Source organism: Pseudophryne corroboree, chromosome 7 (genome assembly GCF_028390025.1).
Source record: "Pseudophryne corroboree isolate aPseCor3 chromosome 7, aPseCor3.hap2, whole genome shotgun sequence".
Taxonomy (NCBI): Eukaryota; Metazoa; Chordata; class Amphibia; order Anura; family Myobatrachidae; genus Pseudophryne; species Pseudophryne corroboree.
Genome location: NC_086450.1, coordinates 355152817 through 355174266, shown reverse-complemented (window position 1 = coordinate 355174266; position 21450 = coordinate 355152817).

Here is a 21450-nt window from a genome sequence, read left to right as displayed (position 1 = left end):
GTGCCGCCGCTGCTGTTCTTGCGGCGGGAGTCCATACATCTACCCAGTGGGCTGTCACAGTCATATAGTCCTGACCCTGCCCTGCTCCACTTGTCCACATGTCCGTGGTTAAGTGGACATTGGGTACAACTGCATTTTTTAGGACACTGGTGAGTCTTTTTCTGACGTCCGTGTACATTCTCGGTATCGCCTGCCTAGAGAAGTGGAACCTAGATGGTATTTGGTAACGGGGGCACACTACCTCAAGAAATTGTCTAGTTCCCTGTGAACTAACGGCGGATACCGGACGCACGTCTAACACCAACATAGTTGTCAAGGCCTCAGTTATCCGCTTTGCAACAGGATGACTGCTGTGATATTTCATCTTCCTCGCAAAGGACTGTTGGACAGTCAATTGCTTGGTGGAAGTAGTAAAAGTGGGCTTACGACTTCCCCTCTGGGATGACCATCGACTCCCAGCAGCAACAACAGCAGCGCCAGCAGCAGTAGGCGTTACACGCAAGGATGCATCGGAGGAATCCCAGGCAGGAGAGGACTCGTCAGAATTGCCAGTGACATGGCCTGCAGGACTATTGGCATTCCTGGGGAAGGAGGAAATTGACACTGAGGGAGTTGGTGGGGTGGTTTGCATGAGCTTGGTTACAAGAGGAAGGGATTTACTGGTCAGTGGACTGCTTCCGCTGTCGCCCAAAGTTTTTGAACTTGTCACTGACTTATTATGAATGCGCTGCAGGTGACGTATAAGGGAGGATGTTCCGAGGTGGTTAACGTCCTTACCCCTACTTATTACAGCTTGACAAAGGCAACACACGGCTTGACAAATGTTGTCCGCATTTCTGTTGAAATACTTCCACACCGAAGAGCTGATTTTTTTGGTATTTTCACCAGGCATGTCAACGGCCATATTCCTCCCACAGACAACAGGTGTCTCCCCGGGTGCCTGACTTAAACAAACCACCTCACCATCAGAATCCTCCTTGTCAATTTCCTCTCCAGCGCCAGCAACACCCATATCCTCCTCATCCTGGTGTACTTCAACACTGACATCTTCAATCTGACTATCAGGAACTGGACTGCGGGTGCTCCTTCCAGCACTTGCAGGGGGCGTGCAAATGGTGGAAGGTGCATGCTCTTCACGTCCAGTGTTGGGAAGGTCAGGCATCGCAACCGACACAATTGGACTCTCCTTGTGGATTTGGGATTTCGAAGAACGCACAGTTCTTTGCGGTGCTTTTGCCAGCTTGAGTCTTTTCATTTTTCTAGCGAGAGGCTGAGTGCTTCCATCCTCATGTGAAGCTGAACCACTAGCCATGAACATAGGCCAGGGCCTCAGCCGTTCCTTGCCACTCCGTGTGGTAAATGGCATATTGGCAAGTTTACGCTTCTCCTCCGACAATTTTATTTTAGATTTTTGAGTCCTTTTTTTACTGATATTTGGTGTTTTGGATTTTACATGCTCTGTACTATGACATTGGGCATCGGCCTTGGCAGACGACGTTGCTGGCATTTCATCGTCTCGGCCATGACTAGTGGCAGCAGCTTCAGCACGAGGTGGAAGTCGATCTTGATCTTTCCCTAATTTTGGAACCTCAACATTTTTGTTCTCCATATTTTAATAGGCACAACTAAAAGGCACCTCAGGTAAACAATGGAGATGGATGGATACTAGTATACTTATGGATGGACGAGCGACTGCCGACACAGAGGTAGCTACAGCCGTGGACTACCGTACTGTGTCTGCTGCTAATATAGACTGGATGATAATGAGATAAAATTAAAATATATATATATATCACACTAGTACTGCAGCCGGACAGGTATATATTATGTAATGACGGACCTGCTGGACACTGTCTGTCAGCACTGCAGACTCCTAAAGTAAGCTACTAGTATCAAGAAGATAGAAAAAAAAAATAAACCACGGGTAGGTGGTATACAATTATGGATGGACAAGCGACTGCCGACACAGAGGTAGCTACAGCCGTGGACTACCGTACTGTGTCTGCTGCTAATATAGACTGGATGATAATGAGATAAAATTAAAATATATATATATATCACACTAGTACTGCAGCCGGACCGGTATATATTATGTAATGACGGACCTGCTGGACACTGTCTGTCAGACTCAGCACTGCAGACTCCTAAAGTAAGCTACTAGTATCAAGAAGATAGAAAAAAAAAACCACGGGTAGGTGGTATACAATTATGGATGGACGAGCGACTGCCGACACAGAGGTAGCTACAGCCGTGGACTAGCATACTGTGTCTGCTGCTAATATAGACTGGATGATAATGAGATAAAATTAAAATATATATATATATCACACTAGTACTGCAGCCGGACAGGTATATATTATGTAATGACGGACCTGCTGGACACTGTCTGTCAGACTCAGCACTGCAGACTCCTAAAGTAAGCTACTAGTATCAAGAAGATAGAAAAAAAAAACCACGGGTAGGTGGTATACAATTATGGATGGACGAGCGACTGCCGACACAGAGGTAGCTACAGCCGTGGACTACCGTACTGTGTCTGCTGCTAATATAGACTGGATGATAATGAGATAAAATTAAAATATATATATATATCACACTAGTACTGCAGCCGGACAGGTATATATATTATGTAATGACGGACCTGCTGGACACTGTCTGTCAGACTCAGCACTGCAGACTCCTAAAGTAAGCTACTAGTATAAAGAAGATAGAAAAAAAAAACCCACGGGTAGGTGGTATACAATTATGGATGGACGAGCGACTGCCGACACAGAGGTAGCTACAGCCGTGGACTACCGTACTGTGTCTGCTGCTAATATAGACTGGATGATAATGAGATAAAATTAAAATATATATATATATCACACTAGTACTGCAGCCGGACAGGTATATATTATGTAATGACGGACCTGCTGGACACTGTCTGTCAGCACTGCAGACTCCTAAAGTAAGCTACTAGTATCAAGAAGATAGAAAAAATAAATAAACCACGGGTAGGTGGTATACAATTATGGATGGACGAGCGACTGCCGACACAGAGGTAGCTACAGCCGTGGACTACCGTACTGTGTCTGCTGCTAATATAGACTGGATGATAATGAGATAAAATTAAAATATATATATATATCACACTAGTACTGCAGCCGGACAGGTATATATTATGTAATGACGGACCTGCTGGACACTGTCTGTCAGACTCAGCACTGCAGACTCCTAAAGTAAGCTACTAGTATCAAGAAGATAGAAAAAAAAAAACCACGGGTAGGTGGTATACAATTATGGATGGATGAGCGACTGCCGACACAGAGGTAGCTACAGCCGTGGACTACCGTACTGTGTCTGCTGCTAATATAGACTGGATGATAATGAGATAAAATTAAAATATATATATATATATCACACTAGTACTGCAGCCGGACAGGTATATATTATGTAATGACGGACCTGCTGGACACTGTCTGTCAGCACTGCAGACTCCTAAAGTAAGCTACTAGTATCAAGAAGATAGAAAAAAAAAACCACGGGTAGGTGGTATACAATTATGGATGGACGAGCGACTGCCGACACAGAGGTAGCTACAGCCGTGGACTACCGTACTGTGTCTGCTGCTAATATAGACTGGATGATAATGAGATAAAATTAAAATATATATATATATATATATATATATCACACTAGTACTGCAGCTGGACAGGTATATATTATGTAATGACGGACCTGCTGGACACTGTCTGTCAGCACTGCAGACTCCTAAAGTAAGCTACTAGTATCAAGAAGATAGAAAAAAAAAAACCACGGGTAGGTGGTATACAATTATGGATGGACGAGCGACTGCCGACACAGAGGTAGCTACAGCCGTGGACTACCGTACTGTGTCTGCTGCTAATATAGACTGGATGATAATGAGATAAAATTAAAATATATATATATATCACACTAGTACTGCAGCCGGACAGGTATATATTATGTAATGACGGACCTGCTGGACACTGTCTGCAGAATGCGTTTATAAAAACACCACACGACGAGTGTTTAACTTTTTCAGGCAGACAATCACAATATACTGGTGGTCAGCAGACAATCACAATACTGGTGGTCAGTGGTCACTGGTCAGTCACACTGGCAGTGGCACTCTGGCAGCAAAAGTGTGCACTGTACTTAAAATATGTACTCCCGCTATAACTGCTCCCCAGTCTCCCCCACAATTAAGCTGTGTGAGCAGTGAGCACTCAGCAGTCAGATAATGATATACAGTATATGATGCAGCACACTGGGCTGAGCACAGATATGGTATGTGTGACTGTGTCACACTGTGTATCGTTTTTTTTCAGGCAGAGAACGGATTAATTAAACTGGTGGCACTGGTCACTGGTCACAAGTAGTATTCCTCCTATATGCTCCCCAAAATTTGTGTCTCTCTCTAGTACTAGTCACTCTAAACGGAGAGGACGCCAGCCACGTCCTCTCCCTATCAATCTCAATGCATGTGTGAAAATGGCGGCGACGCGCGGCTCCTTATATAGAATCCGAGTCTCGCGATAGAATCCGAGCCTCGCGAGAATCCGACAGCGGGATGATGACGTTCGGGCGCGCTCGGGTTAACCGAGCAAGGCGGGAAGATCCGAGTCGCTCGGCCCCGTGTAAAAAAAACTGAAGTTCGGGCGGGTTCGGATTCCGAGGAACCGAACCCGCTCATCTCTAATTAACACATCTTTAGCCGTTTTAGACTGTAACTGTCTGCACCTGTATTCAAGTAGATAATATAAAGTCAACATACTGCAGTAAATAATACTGTGGATTATACAATTAGCATCAAAGCCATCCCTGATCTGGTAGACTAAGCAGTATTAGGCTCCTTTATAAGATAATATTACTACAAATTTCATCTCCAGGTACAGTACTTGATTAATGATTTTCTCAGCCTCCCTGGCACAGTGCTTGATGGCAGGAACAGTGTATTCATTAGCCATCCAGCACTCATTTCATCACAAACGCTAGTTTTATTGTATAAAACTTTATTAGTATACTGTACTTCATTAGGTTATTAAGAAAACCTTAACTCTTTACAGGCAAGAGAATGCCAGGAACTTTAACATTCCATAGCGTGTCACAAATGAAACATGTAGCAGGCACTGGGGTTGATGCAGAGTTGAATGTAAGCTGGCTGTGATTGCACCCATGTGTCCACAGTATAAAAAGTTGGGATCTCTGTGGCCAGACTATGGGGGTGATTTAGAGCTGATCGTAAAATTAGCACATTTATGATCAGATTCTCATCATGTGGGGGGACACCCAGCACAGGGCTAGTCCACCCCACATGCACAGGTGTGAAAGCATCGCACAGCGGTGATGCTTTCGCACCCGCCAAATAGCAACCACCCTGTGCAGCCTAGCTGCGCTGGAAGACTGCTGCCCGCCATGTTCTGGGTCACAACGGTTGCATGTACTACCACGACGCTGCTGCAGCCCGCCCCAGCAATGGTCTGGACACGCATGCATTGTCCGGACCGCACCCCCCCCTCCGAAGGCATTCAAATGCTATTGGCACGCCCCCCTGCTGCCCCGCTACTGCCTCTGCCTGTCAATCAGGCAGAGGCTATCACATCAGTGAGATGTTTTTGCATGTCACTGGGTGTGCACCAGGGACATGCGGTGAGCTAAATTGCTCAGGAGGCACTGGCTGGCACCAGAGCCAGATTTACACTCCCATACGGTAGAAAGCACTTTTGCTTTGGGTGTGAATTGGCTATGGGGTGTGAACAGGCTTACTGCACTATTGTGCTTTTAAAAAAAAAAAAACATCCCACCACGCAGATGTTTTGCACACACCGGACCTGATTCAGATGTGGTTGCAATTTTGATGGTGTCGCAACTGAGTGATTATTGGCAGACTGCACATGTGTCATGGCCGCAGTGCATACTCGTCAAGGTATCTTTGTGATGCTACTCGCAGTGAGGAATCGGTTGCAGAGTGACAGGGAGATGTAGTTTGGTGAAGTAATGTTGAGTGTCAGCAAATACACCTGTGTGTTGTGACCGTATTTGGGGCTTATCTCAGCGGGCAAAAGTGATCTCATATGTATAAAATATGTCCCCGTTACAGCTCCTGCGCCTATTCTGGGCAGTCACGGAGGACTGCAAAGTGCAGGGGCACACTGTAAGCAGAGTACAGGGGCACACTGTAAGCAGAGTGCAGGGGCCATCAGGATTTTTGCCCAGGGCACCTCCACTGTGGCAAGATCCGCTATTGGCCCTGCCCGGTGCTGTTTAGATGCCCGGCGCTGTGCGGTGCGTGATGAAGTAATCGCGCACCGCACTGCATTGTGGGAATGGCACATAGACGCTAGAGGTCATAATTGACCTCTAGTGTCTATGCGGTGCTATGGGCGAGACGTCATGATGTCTCTCCCATAGATCCGAGGAGTGGCGCCTGCGGCCGGAGACAGAGGGCAGCAGCGGTTGGGAAGCAGGAGCAGGGGTTGTAAGTATTAATATATTTTTTATTCTTATTTTTATCCTACTCTACAGGGGGCAATACTACTGGGGGCATAGTACTGGGGACAATACTACTGGGGGCACAGTACTGGTGGCACAGTACTGGGGGCGATACTACTGGGGACACAGTACTGGGGGCAAAGTACTGGTTGCAATACTACTGGGGGCACAGTACTGGGGGCAATACTACTGTGGGCACAGCTACAGGGGGCATAATTGACCACGCCCCTTCTCCTTGAAGCCACACCACTATTTTTTTGCCCAGGGCACCGCAATGTCTAGATCCGGCCCTGTCCAGGGGCACACTGTAAGCAGACTCCAGGGACACACTGTAAGCAGACTCCAGGGACACACTGTAAGCAGACTCTGTAACTTTATAATATGTAATATAATATCTGGAATCAAATGAAGCTCTCAGTGCACATTAGTGCAGGGTTTATTTCCGTAACAGAGAATTTACCCTTTATCACTCTGACTATGGGGGTAATTCCAAGTTTATCGCAGCAGGTAATTTTTTAGCAATTGGGCAAAACCATGTTCACTGCAGGGGAGGCAGATATAACATGTGCAGAGAGAGTTAGATTTGGGTGTGTTGTGTTCAAACTGAAATCTAAATTGCAGTGTAAAAAAAAAGCAGCCAGTATTTACTAGAGATGAGCGGGTTCGGTTTCTCTGAATCCGAACCCGCACGAACTTCATGTTTTTTTTCACGGGTCCGAGCGACTCGGATCTTCCCGCCTTGCTCGGTTAACCCGAGCGCGCCCGAACGTCATCATGACGCTGTCGGATTCTCGCGAGACTCGGATTCTATATAAGGAGCCGCGCGTCGCCGCCATTTTCACACGTGCATTGAGATTGATAGGGAGAGGACGTGGCTGGCGTCCTCTCCATTTAGATTAGAAGAGAGAGAGAGAGAGAGATTGACCTGATTTACTGGAGCTTAGGAGTACTGTAGAACTGTAGAGAGTGCAGAGTTTACTAGTGACTGACCACAGTGACCACCAGACAGTGCAGTTTTATTTAATATATCCGTTCTCTGCCTGAAAAAAACGATACACAGTGACTCAGTCACATACCATATCTGTGTGCACTGCTCAGCCCAGTGTGCTGCATCATCTATGTATATATCTGACTGTGCTCAGCTCACACATCTTATAATTGTGGGGGAGACTGGGGAGCACTGCAGTGCCAGTTATAGGTTATAGCAGGAGCCAGGAGTACATATTATTATTAAAATTAAACAGTGCACACTTTTGCTGCAGGAGTGCCACTGCCAGTGTGACTTCACTTGTGTGGTGTTTTTTTTTTTATTCTATAAAAAACTCATTCTGCTGACAGACAGTGTCCAGCAGGTCCGTCATTATATAATATATATACCTGTCCGGCTGCAGTAGTGATATATATATATTTTTTACATCATTATTTATCATCCAGTCGCAGCAGACACAGTACGGTAGTTCACGGCTGTAGCTACCTCTGTGTCGGCACTCGGCAGTCCGTCCATAATTGTATACCACCTACCCGTGGTTTTTTTTTCTTTCTTCTTTATACATACATACTACTACTACATCTCTTTATCAACCAGTCTATATTAGCAGCAGACACAGTACAGTACGGTAGTCCACGGCTGTAGCTACCTCTGTGTCGGCACTCGGCAGTCCGTCCATAATTGTATACCACCTACCCGTGGTTTTTTTTTCTTTCTTCTTTATACATACATACTACTACTACTACATCTCTTTATCAACCAGTCTATATTAGCAGCAGACACAGTACAGTACGGTAGTCCACGGCTGTAGCTACCTCTGTGTTGGCACTGGGCAGTCCGTCCATAATTGTATACCACCTACCCGTGTTTTTTTTTTTCTTTCTTCTTTATACATACATACTACTACTACATCTCTTTATCAACCAGTCTATATTAGCAGCAGACACAGTACAGTACGGTAGTCCACGGCTGTAGCTACCTCTGTGTCGGCACTGGGCAGTCCGTCCATAATTGTATACCACCTACCCGTGGTTTTTTTTTCTTTCTTCTTTATACATACATACTACTACTACTACATCTCTTTATCAACCAGTCTATATTAGCAGCAGACACAGTACAGTACGGTAGTCCACGGCTGTAGCTACCTCTGTGTCGGCACTGGGCAGTCCGTCCATAATTGTATACCACCTACCCGTGGTTTTTTTTCTTTCTTCTTTATACATACATACTACTACTACATCTCTTTATCAACCAGTCTATATTAGCAGCAGACACAGTACAGTACGGTAGTCCACGGCTGTAGCTACCTCTGTGTCGGCACTCGGCAGTCCGTCCATAATTGTATACCACCTACCCGTGGTTTTTTTTTCTTTCTTCTTTATACATACATACTACTACTACATCTCTTTATCAACCAGTCTATATTAGCAGCAGACACAGTACAGTACGGTAGTCCACGGCTGTAGCTACCTCTGTGTCGGCACTCGGCAGTCCGTCCATAATTGTATACCACCTACCCGTGGTTTTTTTTTCTTTCTTCTTTATACATACATACTACTACTACATCTCTTTATCAACCAGTCTATATTAGCAGCAGACACAGTACAGTACGGTAGTCCACGGCTGTAGCTACCTCTGTGTCGGCACTGGGCAGTCCGTCCATAATTGTATACCACCTACCCGTGGTTTTTTTTTCTTTCTTCTTTATACATACATACTACTACTACATCTCTTTATCAACCAGTCTATATTAGCAGCAGACACAGTACAGTACGGTAGTCCACGGCTGTAGCTACCTCTGTGTCGGCACTCGGCAGTCCGTCCATAATTGTATACCACCTACCCGTGGTTTTTTTTTTCTTTCTTCTTTATACATACATACTACTACTACATCTCTTTATCAACCAGTCTATATTAGCAGCAGACACAGTACAGTACGGTAGTCCACGGCTGTAGCTACCTCTGTGTCGGCACTCGGCAGTCCATCCATAATTGTATACTAGTATCCATCCATCTCCATTGTTTACCTGAGGTGCCTTTTAGTTGTGCCTATTAAAATATGGAGAACAAAAATGTTGAGGTTCCAAAATTAGGGAAAGATCAAGATCCACTTCCACCTCGTGCTGAAGCTGCTGCCACTAGTCATGGCCGAGACGATGAAATGCCAGCAACGTCGTCTGCCAAGGCCGATGCCCAATGTCATAGTACAGAGCATGTCAAATCCAAAACACCAAATATCAGTAAAAAAAGGACTCCAAAACCTAAAATAAAATTGTCGGAGGAGAAGCGTAAACTTGCCAATATGCCATTTACCACACGGAGTGGCAAGGAACGGCTGAGGCCCTGGCCTATGTTCATGGCTAGTGGTTCAGCTTCACATGAGGATGGAGGCACTCAGCCTCTCGCTAGAAAAATGAAAAGACTCAAGCTGGCAAAAGCAGTAGCACCGCAAAGAACTGTGCGTTCTTCGAAATCCCAAATCCACAAGGAGAGTCCAATTGTGTCGGTTGCGATGCCTGACCTTCCCAACACTGGACGTGAAGAGCATGCGCCTTCCACCATTTGCACGCCCCCTGCAAGTGCTGGAAGGAGCACCCGCAGTCCAGTTCCTGATAGTCAGATTGAAGATGTCAGTGTTGAAGTACACCAGGATGAGGAGGATATGGGTGTTGCTGGCGCTGGGGAGGAAATTGACCAGGAGGATTCTGATGGTGAGGTGGTTTGTTTAAGTCAGGCACCCGGGGAGACACCTGTTGTCCGTGGGAGGAATAGGGCCGTTGACATGCCTGGTGAAAATACCAAAAAAATCAGCTCTTCGGTGTGGAAGTATTTCACCAGAAATGCGGACAACAGGTGTCAAGCCGTGTGTTCCCTTTGTCAAGCTGTAATAAGTAGGGGTAAGGACGTTAACCACCTCGGAACATCCTCCCTTATACGTCACCTGCAGCGCATTCATAATAAGTCAGTGACAAGTTCAAAAACTTGGGCCGACAGCGGAAGCAGTCCACTGACCAGTAAATCCCTTCCTCTTGTAACCAAGCTCACGCAAACCACCCCACCAACTCCCTCAGTGTCAATTTCCTCCTTCCCCAGGAATGCCAATAGTCCTGCAGGCCATGTCACTGGCAATTCTGACGAGTCCTCTCCTGCCTGGGATTCCTCCGATGCATCCTTGCGTGTAACGCCTACTGCTGCTGGCGCTGCTGTTGTTGCTGCTGGGAGTCGATGGTCATCCCAGAGGGGAAGTCGTAAGCCCACTTGTACTACTTCCAGTAAACAATTGACTGTCCAACAGTCCTTTGCGAGGAAGATGAAATATCACAGCAGTCATCCTGTTGCAAAGCGGATAACTGAGTCCTTGACAACTATGTTGGTGTTAGACGTGCGTCCAGTATCCGCCGTTAGTTCACAGGGAACTAGACAATTTATTGAGGCAGTGTGCCCCCGTTACCAAATACCATCTAGGTTCCACTTCTGTAGGCAGGCGATACCGAGAATGTACACGGACGTCAGAAAAAGACTCACCAGTGTCCTAAAAAATGCAGTTGTACCCAATGTCCACTTAACCACGGACATGTGGACAAGTGGAGCAGGGCAGGGTCAGGACTATATGACTGTGACAGCCCACTGGGTAGATGTATGGACTCCCGCCGCAAGAACAGCAGCGGCGGCACCAGTAGCAGCATCTCGCAAACGCCAACTCTTTCCTAGGCAGGCTACGCTTTGTATCACCGCTTTCCAGAATACGCACACAGCTAAAAACCTCTTACGGCAACTGAGGAAGATCATCGCAGAATGGCTTACCCCAATTGGACTCTCCTGTGGATTTGTGGCATCGGACAACTCCAGCAATATTGTGTGTGCATTAAATATGGGCAAATTCCAGCACGTCCCATGTTTTGCACATACCTTGAATTTGGTGGTGCAGAATTTTTTAAAAAACGACAGGGGCGTGCAAGAGATGCTGTCGGTGGCCAGAAGAATTGCGGGACACTTTCGGCGTACAGGCACCACGTACAGAAGACTGGAGCACCACCAAAAACTACTGAACCTGCCCTGCCATCATCTGAAGCAAGAAGTGGTAACGAGGTGGAATTCAACCCTCTATATGCTTCAGAGGTTGGAGGAGCAGCAAAAGGCCATTCAAGCCTATACAATTGAGCACGATATAGGAGGTGGAATGCACCTGTCTCAAGTGCAGTGGAGAATGATTTCAACGTTGTGCAAGGTTCTGATGCCCTTTGAACTTGCCACACGTGAAGTCAGTTCAGACACTGCCAGCCTGAGTCAGGTCATTCCCCTCATCAGGCTTTTGCAGAAGAAGCTGGAGGCATTGAAGAAGGAGCTAAAAGGGAGCGATTCCGCTAGGCATGTGGGACTTGTGGATGCAGCCCTTAATTCGCTTAACAAGGATTCACGGGTGGTCAATCTGTTGAAATCAGAGCACTACATTTTGGCCACCGTGCTCGATCCTAGATTTAAAACCTACCTTGGATCTCTCTTTCCGGCAGACACAAGTCTGCTGGGGTGCAAACACCTGCTGGTGACAAAATTGTTAAGTCAAGCGGAACGCGACCTGTCAACATCTCCTCCTTCACATTCTCCCGCAACTGGGGGTGCGAGGAAAAGGCTCAGAATTCCGAGCCCACCCGCTGGCGGTGATGCAGGGCAGTCTGGAGCGACTGCTGATGCTGACATCTGGTCCGGACTGAAGGACCCGACAACGATTACGGACATGTCGTCTACTGTCACTGCATATGATTCTCTCAACATTGAAAGAATGGTGGAGGATTATATGAGTGACCGCATCCAAGTAGGCACGTCAGACAGTCCGTACTTATACTGGCAGGAAAAAGAGGCAATTTGGAGGCCCTTGCACAAACTGGCTTTATTCTACCTAAGTTGCCCTCCCACAAGTGTGTACTCCGAAAGAGTGTTTAGTGCCGCCGCTCACCTTGTCAGCAATCGGCGTACGAGGTTACATCCAGAAAATGTGGAGAAGATGATGTTCATTAAAATGAATTATAATCAATTCCTCCGCGGAGACATTGACCAGCAGCAATTGCCTCCACAAAGTACACAGGGAGCTGAGATGGTGGATTCCAGTGGGGACGAATTGATAATCTGTGAGGAGGGGGATGTACACGGTGATATATCGGAGGATGATGATGAGGTGGACATCTTGCCTCTGTAGAGCCAGTTTGTGCAAGGAGAGATTAATTGCTTCTTTTTTGGTGGGGGTCCAAACCAACCCGTCATATCAGTCACAGTCGTGTGGCAGACCCTGTCACTGAAATGATGGGTTGGTTAAAGTGTGCATGTCCTGTTTATACAACATAAGGGTGGGTGGGAGGGCCCAAGGACAATTCCATCTTGCACCTCTTTTTTCTTTTCTTTTTCTTTGCGTCATGTGCTGTTTGGCGAGGGTTTTTTGGAAGGGACATCCTGCGTGACACTGCAGTGCCACTCCTAGATGGGCCCGGTGTTTGTGTCGGCCACTAGGGTCGCTAATCTTACTCACACAGCTACCTCATTGCGCCTCTTTTTTTCTTTGCGTCATGTGCTGTTTGGGGAGGGTTTTTTGGAAGGGACATCCTGCGTGACACTGCAGTGCCACTCCTAGATGGGCCAGGTGTTTGTGTCGGGCACTTGGGTCGCTGAGCTTAGTCACACAGCTACCTCATTGCACCTCTTTTTTTCTTTGCGTCATGTGCTGTTTGGGGAGTGTTTTTTGGAAGGGCCATCCTGCGTGACACTGCAGTGCCACTCCTAGATGGGCCAGGTGTTTGTGTCGGCCACTAGGGTCGCTTAGCTTAGTCATCCAGCGACCTCGGTGCAAATTTTAGGACTAAAAATAATATTGTGAGGTGTGAGGTATTCAGAATAGACTGAAAATGAGTGGAAATTATGGTTTTTGAGGTTAATAATAATATGGGATCAAAATGACCCCCAAATTCTATGATTTAAGCTGTTTTTTAGGGTTTTTTGAAAAAAACACCCGAATCCAAAACACACCCGAATCCGACAAAAATAATTCGGTGAGGTTTTGCCAAAACGCGGTCGAACCCAAAACACGGCCGCGGAACCGAACCCAAAACCAAAACACAAAACCCGAAAAATTTCAGGCGCTCATCTCTAGTATTTACCCTGCACAGAAATAAAATAACCCACCCAAATCTAACTCTCTCTGCACATGTTATATCTGTCCCTCCCCTGCAGTGCACATGGTTTTGCCCAATTGCTAAAAAATTTCCTGCTGCGATCAACTTGGAATTACCCCCTATATTTGGATTTTATGAACAACACATCAATTGCTGGATGCTCCGTGGGTCCATATAGCCAGCTTGCTATCAGCACTCACATGAACACTAGGCTCGAAATTTGTTTAAATATAACTTCTAAGAGTTGCAGTAAAGAAACACACAGTGAAGTGGATGGTGGAAGTACAAATTTCAATTGAAGAAATAATAGTGGAACAGGTTGTGAGACGTTTTCTAATTTATCTTTGGAAATGGATATCTCCTGTAAAGTGGGCTCTTGCATTTTATTTTTTATTTATTATAGAATAGAAAAGCTACTTCACCTGGGAGGTGAATGACTGAATCTACACATACAATAGGTATGGGTGGAAGAAATAAAGAAGAGGTGTAAGCCGATTTAAGCCAAGAGATGCTATTGCCAGCAGTTTTTCTTACTAAGCTACAGTACAGTGCCTGGGATGCTGGACAGCTCCCTGCCTACTGTCTGGTGACCAGTGCCTGGATTGTTCTTCCCAGCTTTAGTACATCTAGGGGGTCATTCCGAGTTGTTCGCTCGGTAAAAATCTTCGCATTGCAGCGATTTTCCGCTTAGTGCGCATGCGCAATGTTCGCACTGCGACTGCGCCAAGTAAATTTGCTATGCAGTTAGGAATTTTACTCACGGCTTTTTCATCGTTCTGGCGATCGTAATGTGATTGACAGGAAGTGGGTGTTACTGGGCGGAAACAGGCCGTTTTATGGGCGTGTGGGAAAAAACGCTACCGTTTCCGGAAAAAACGCAGGAGTGGCCGGAGAAACGGGGGAGTGTCTGGGCGAACGCTGGGTGTGTTTGTGACGTCAAACCAGGAACGACAAGCACTGAACTGATCGCAGATGCCGAGTAAGTCTGGAGCTACTCAGAAACTGCTACGAGGTGTGTAATCGCAATATTGCGAATACATCGTTCGCAATTTTAAGAAGCTAAGGGGGTCATTCCGAGTTGTTCGCTCGCAAGCTGATTTTTGCAGATTTGCTCACGCTAAGCCGCCGCCTACTGGGAGTGAATCTTAGCTTCTTAAAATTGCGAACGATGTATTCGCAATATTGCGATTACACACCTCGTAGCAGTTTCTGAGTAGCTCCAGACTTACTCGACATCTGCGATCAGTTCAGTGCTTGTCATTCCTGGTTTGACGTCATAAACACACCCAGCGTTTGCCCAGACACTCCCCCGTTTTTCCAGCCACTCCTGCGTTTTTTCCGGAAACGGTAGCGTTTTTTCCCACACGCCCATAAAACGGCCTGTTTCCGCCCAGTAACACCCACTTCCTGTCAATCACATTACGATCGCCAGAACGATGAAAAAGCCGTGAGTAAAATTCCTAACTGCATAGCAAATTTACTTGGCACAGTAGCAGTGCGAACATTGCGCATGCGCACTAAGCGGAAAATCGCTGCGATGCGAAGATTTTTACCGAGCGAACAACTCGGAATGACCACCTAAGATTCACTCCCAGTAGGCGGCGGCTTAGCGTGAGCAAATCTGCAAAAATCAGCTTGCGAGCGAACAACTCGGAATGACCCCCATAACCACAAAATATGCTGATGCAGAAGCTCACTTACAATGTTTTATTTGATTGCTAGGTTTAAATAGTTGAAAATAAAGATATTGGTTATTTATTTTGCATCAAAGAGTATTTTTTCCCCTTTGGCATTCAAGTATATTCAGAATTTTTATTTCACCAAAGTATGTGTTGTATACTGTATGACTTCATAAAAAAAAGTTGAGACACAAGACCCTGCATAATACCTACTGTAGCTGTCAAAGTATGCAGCACTGGTACGTCATTAATAACAGGAGTAGTACTGATTGAAAATAAATAAAAATGAAAAAAATAAAAAATGATTACGAAATTAATAAAAATAAAGTATGTCCCTCCCCATCCTGAATTTGATACAACCATCCCCATACCTATACAGCGGCATCCGGACTCTAGGTCGACAATACTTAATTCGACACTGTCTAGGTCGACCACTATTGGTAGACAGTAAGTAGGTCAACATGGTTTCTAGGTCGATGGGATCTCTAAGTCGACATGTTCTAGGTCGACATGACAAAATGTCGACATGATATATATATTTTTTAAATAATTTTTTGAACTTTTTCATACTTTACGATCCACGTGGACTACAATTGTGAATGATAACCTGTGCCGAGCGCAGCAAGGAAGCTTGCCCGAAGCCACGAGCCATGCGAGGGGACATGGTGCACTAATTGGGGATCCCGGTCACTGTACAGAGAAAATGACACCAAAAAAGTGCAAAAACTCATGTCAACCTTATGTCATGTCGACCTAGAGTCCCTGTCGACCTAGAGACCATGTCGACCTACTTACTGTCGACCAATAGTGGTCGACCTAGACACTGTCGACCTAAGTGTTGTCGACCTTGCATACCACACCCCTATACAGCTGGGACCGAGTCTCTGTATTATGGTAGGGGAAGTACAGTAAAAGCGCTATATTTTTACTAGTCCACAGCTGAAACACACTTAGAGGGAGATGTATCAAACCTTGGAGAGAGATGAAGTGCCAGCCAAACAGCTTCTAACTGCCATTTTTAAAAATTAAAAATAACAGGAGCTGATTGTTGGTTCTTTTGTCCTGATTCATGTTTGTAAGTAAAGCAAAAATCAAGCACCTGGGCAAAACCATGTTGCACTGCAGGTGGGGCTGATGAAACATGTGCAGAGAGATTTACATGTTACATCTGTCCCATCTGCAGTGCAACATGGTTTTGCCTAGTTGCTCGCTTTTTTTTGCTTTACTTATAAACATGAATCAGGCCTTTTATCTCTCTCCAAGGTTTGATATGTCTCCCCCAAGTGTGTTTCAGCTAGGGACTGGTAGCCACAGGGAAAGGAAACATGCCAGTTGTAATACATCCCAGGGCTCTTTCTGTTGAGGTAATGACTGAGTGGGATCTCTAGATTGAAAAAATCTTGTCATCCCGGTGGTACTTGTATAGTTGGAAAAGAGTTCCTAAAATACCTTTCCATTATATCAAAAATAAATAAATGTGAAATAAAAAAAAAGCAAAAGTGAACTTTAATTTATTGAACACCATACCGCACTTACCGCTCCTTCATATTTATCACTGTATGTTAAAATAAATAAAAAAAACTTTTTTGCTTTATTCAGCTAAATCCAAGAAAAAACTTCTCATTCCTACACTTTGGTTCTTTCTTGATATGATGTGGTTCAATAAAAACCAACCATCTGAAACCCACAAAAATATCACCAAAATAAACTGACTAACAGTTCTCTAGCACTACATGGGACCAGAGGCGGAGTTAGACTTCATGGGGCCCTAAGCAAGACACCGATTTGGGGCCCCCCTTCCTCAAACATTCCTCAGTGAGACCCCCCCCCCAACTATTGCAGACAGGTCCTGCTGCCCCCATGTCAGTGTATGCTCCCCAATCAACCCATAGCCGATTGAATGGTAGTTGTACTAGTGTATTGAATATTATTTATTACCAGTTATTTATATAGCACACACATATTCCGCAGCGCTTTACAGAGGACATTTGGCCATTCACATCATTCCCTTCCTCAGTGGAGCTTACAATCTAGATTCCCTACCACATGTACACATTCACGATAGGGTTAATTTTGTTGGGAGCCAATTATTATATATATAATATATATATTTATAATAATATTATATTTTTGGATTGCAGGAGGAAACTGGAGTACCTGCAAGTACAGGGAGAATATACAATCTCCACACAGTTAGGGCCATGGTGGGAATTGAACCCATGACCTGAGTGCTGTGAGGCAGTAATGCTAACCATTACACCATCCATGCTGCCCTTAAATTCACACCTGGCTGCTATCTGTAGTCATTGATAGCCTGCCGGAAGTATTCAGCCAGACCAGCACTCAGACATTTTCGGAGGAAATCAGAAATGCCCTCCCGACTCCATGATCTGTCAGCGAGCCCCCTGGGACCCACCGGGCCCTTGCGGCTGCTTTTGATGCCTACTGGTAAATCCACTACTGCACAGTAGCCAGTTCGCTAACTTAATTGTCAGACCCCGTATAATGGAGTCACCTAAATGTCACTGATATATAGTCAATGCAGTCACAGTCACTGAGGGGTGCAAAAATGGATATTAAAAGAGATGGGGGACATGCTTATAGGGGATGGGTAATGTGCTACAATGTGTGTGTGTGTGTGTGTGTGTGTGTGTGTTTGTGTGTGTGTGTGTGTGTGTGTGTGTGTGTGTGTGTGTGTGTGTGTGTGTGTAGGGGGGAGGCACTGATATATAATACAGGCATCAATACCTTATAATACTTATTATTAATTACACCCAATTACATTAGTGTTGACTGCATTATAGTGCCTCCCACCTCCCCCCTTACTGATTGTAGCAGCCTAGTAGGGCCCCCATCCCTTATAATACCCATTATTACACCCCTCAGTCAGTATGACAGTATTGATTATACAGATGGGTCCACATTTATCTTGACTTTTAATAGGATTAACTGAGACTGGCAAATCAGACTTAATCCCCTCCTTTAATGACTTAATCCCCTGCTGTATTGTTCTCTGTATTGTATTGCAGCTGAGAACAATAAATGAAGGGTTTATGCTAATAAGTAATGTTGTGACTAGGCGCAGAAAACTAGTCAAGATAACGGTGGACCCATCTGTATATCAGTGCCCCACTGATTGTAGCAGACATCTCCCATACATGGAAGTACTTAAAATACAGTATTATAGCATATTGATATATCACTAGTCAATACGTACCTCCTCCCCAGCCATGACTGACGCAGGCAGATGTTAGACACTGTACTTAAAATAACACTGTCCACCCCCCCTCCCCCCATCATCTTCCACTCACGCCTAAAAAATACTGTAATAAAGTACACTGGAAGAACTGTGCAGACCCCGGCTCCTCTCTCTTAGCATCTGATGTCATACACATCTGTGTCATGACTGTCACATGCACAGTACTGTAGGACTGGGGACACAGGCATGCTCTGGAGCCGGCACCCAACAGCTGTCTAATTACTGACAGCCTGCTGGGAGTATTCAGCTCTTGGACAATTTCGGTGAAGCTCGTGGTCTGCCAGAAATGCCCTTTATACAGCCTTGTTGGCGGGACCCCTGGGACCAGCAGGGCCCCCTGAGACCAACAGGGCCCTAAGCAGCTGCTTTGGTTGCCTTGTGGTAAATACTACTCTGCATAGGACTGAATGAGCGTGAATGTGCGCTATGATCTGTTTTGGCTGAGTGGACAATCACTGATGCATGGGAAAATGTTATAACTGAATTTGTATTATACTAAAGAAATGACAGTGAAGAGAATTGTTATATAGTATAGTTTATGAGTTTGATAAATGAACCCCTGAGTTGGACAGTGATCTCATCCAAACTCTAGAGCACAGGTTCTCAAACTCGGTCCTCAGGACCCCACACGGTTCATGTTTTGCAGGTCACCTGTAGATTTTTAAAATGTGACAGTTGGTGATACACAGTGCACCTGCTGGGTGACATGGAAAACATGAACCGTGCGGGGTCCTGAGGACCGAGCTTGAGAACCACTGCTCTAGAGTCTTAGTGTACTTGCGAAGCTCGGAATTCAAACTATGCTGGCAAAGGTGCAATGTACTTACAGTACCTTCAACAGTCTGATTTCTAGCAGTTTTGAAATCCACATTTGAACAACAGTTTTTAGGTATTTTTCTATCCTTAAAACTAATATTTGGAATATAATTTAGATCTTAACCCATGACAGTAAAGCAAATGTAGCTGTATTTCATGTATCAAATCAGTGCATTTTAAAGATGTACAGTAACTACATTGGGGTTTGGGTGTATGTAAAGGTTGGGTACAATATGTTGACATTCATCAAATTGACATGAGCATGTTGACATAGATATAATGTCGACTTGACCATGTCGATAGTCATCATGTAGACAGTACTGAAATGTGAACATATTAGCGAGTCAACATATCACCCCCAGTGGCAGAGAAGTGACTTACCTTCTCCCAGTGATAGCAGCAGTGTATTCCGGGTCTCGGCGGTTATGTCACTGTCACTTCAAGGTCAGATCTCCATTCCTCCGGTGTTCTGTTAAGTATTTCTCCATTATCCCTAACCCTTATCCCTACGCCAAACCCTTCCCCTCCCTCTAGTGCCCCCCATGCAGCCTAACCTGTCTGCAGCCTAATCCTAATGTCGACGTTCTGACAGTGTTGACATTTCACCTGTTGACATTCTGTTGCTACATTGTTGCCATTTTTTTACAATGTCGATACATTTTGACTACATCCCCACATCCCCATATAAATGCTCTAACCCATATGAAACTCACCTGGATGAGGAAGTTTCCCCTTGGAAAACTCTAGATTAGGAAAAGCTAGCAGATATACAGCGATTCTCTTATTCAGCAAGTGGCACTCCAAGCCTCCCAACTGCCTCTAGCAGATGGAGCAAAATGATTTGCCCCTACAGCTACCACTACTGCAATGCATGAAGCCATTTACTTACAGTACCTGCAGCACTAACACTGAGGCATAACAGCCAGGACAATTGCTATTGTTTCACATTCTTAACTGATGCCTGTTACAGTACTGTATGTCCTCGTTATCAAAAATGAAGTTGAGACCTGTCACGATTTGTGGACAGTCAGTATGCTACAAGTTTCTGAAAGTTTAGAAAGCAACCACACTTTAACAAAATAAAGAAACAAAATCTAGCAAAAAGTAATAAGGTACTGTACATAGAAATTCAATTGAATATTCATGAAGAGTTACATGCATCCTAGTTATTCACCTTGTCAGGGTAATCTTTAATTATTTCAAATACTTTAAGCTTGTCTGATTATTCCTGTTGATGTTTTGTTTGGTGATTTTTGCTGTACCATGTGGTTAATTAATTCTCGTTTGAATTTTGATGTTGTCTCTGAATTGGAGAAACATGATTGCAAAGTGACATACTTAAATTAATTTTATTATTGCTGGGAGGTTTAAAGCCATACGTCTGTATTACGCCTTCAATTACCTACTTTTTTTCAGATGGCTCTGGCTGATTGCTGCTCTAGCAGTGGTTATAAGGGAATCCTTTATATAGCTCTACACTGGAAAGAAACCCTGTGAACTCTACCACAGTGCACAGCTTCTAGATATTGTATATAATGGAAAGTAATCTCTCTTTACAAGCAGGGTCTATTTTGTTTTACTTCACTGTAAGTCATACTTACCGACTTATTGGCTGCTCTCTCCGGGAGAGAGCAGCCAGGTCGGCTCGGCATGGGGGCGGGCTGCGATGTGAGTGCAGAGGGGGGCGGGCCGGGGGCATGGCGGAGGTGGGCTGGGGGCGTGGCGGAGGCGGGCCGGGGGCGTGACCATAGGATCGTGCCGTGTAAGCCCCCCCGCCACTGTGTAATGCCGCTATTACCGGCATTATACAGCAGGGGGCGTGGCTATGATGACGCGATTCAACAAGAATCGCGTCATCGCCTGCTCGGACCGCCCACTTTACTTGCTAAGTGGGCGGCCGGGCAGGGGGGACCCCTGTAATCGGGAGACTTGCCTGCTCTTCCAGGGGGCCGGGAGGGTCACCCGATTTCCGGGAGCCTCCCGGCCATTCCGGGAGAGTAGGCAAGTCTGCTGTAAGTTTGAAATTACAACCTTTACATGATATACTAACAT